We start from the raw sequence: 324 nt of genomic DNA, 5'->3' as shown, positions 1-324 counted from the left end.
AAAAAAAAAAAAAAAAAAAAAAAAAAGTTTTATATGTTGAAGTCCCAACCTGAGAATGTGACCTTATTTGGAAAATTCCTTATAAAAATGCTTATTACCTTTAAAGAGATAATAAGTTGAAGTTAAGTCACTAGGGTGGAGCCTAACCCGTATGAAGAGGAAATATGCACACAGACACGAAGAGGGAAGACTCTGTGAAGACCTGGGAAGAAGAGAGCCCCGGGAGAAGCCAGCCCGCAGAAGCCTTGCTGCAGACCTCGGGCTTCCAGAACTGGGAGAGAATAAATGTCTGTCATTGAGGCTCAGTCTCTGGTCCTGCTATGG

The sequence above is a fragment of the Cebus imitator genome, unplaced genomic scaffold, assembly GCF_001604975.1.
Source record: "Cebus imitator isolate Cc_AM_T3 unplaced genomic scaffold, Cebus_imitator-1.0 Scaffold52, whole genome shotgun sequence".
NCBI lineage: Eukaryota > Metazoa > Chordata > Mammalia > Primates > Cebidae > Cebus > Cebus imitator.
Note: the sequence above shows the minus strand (reverse complement) of the source record.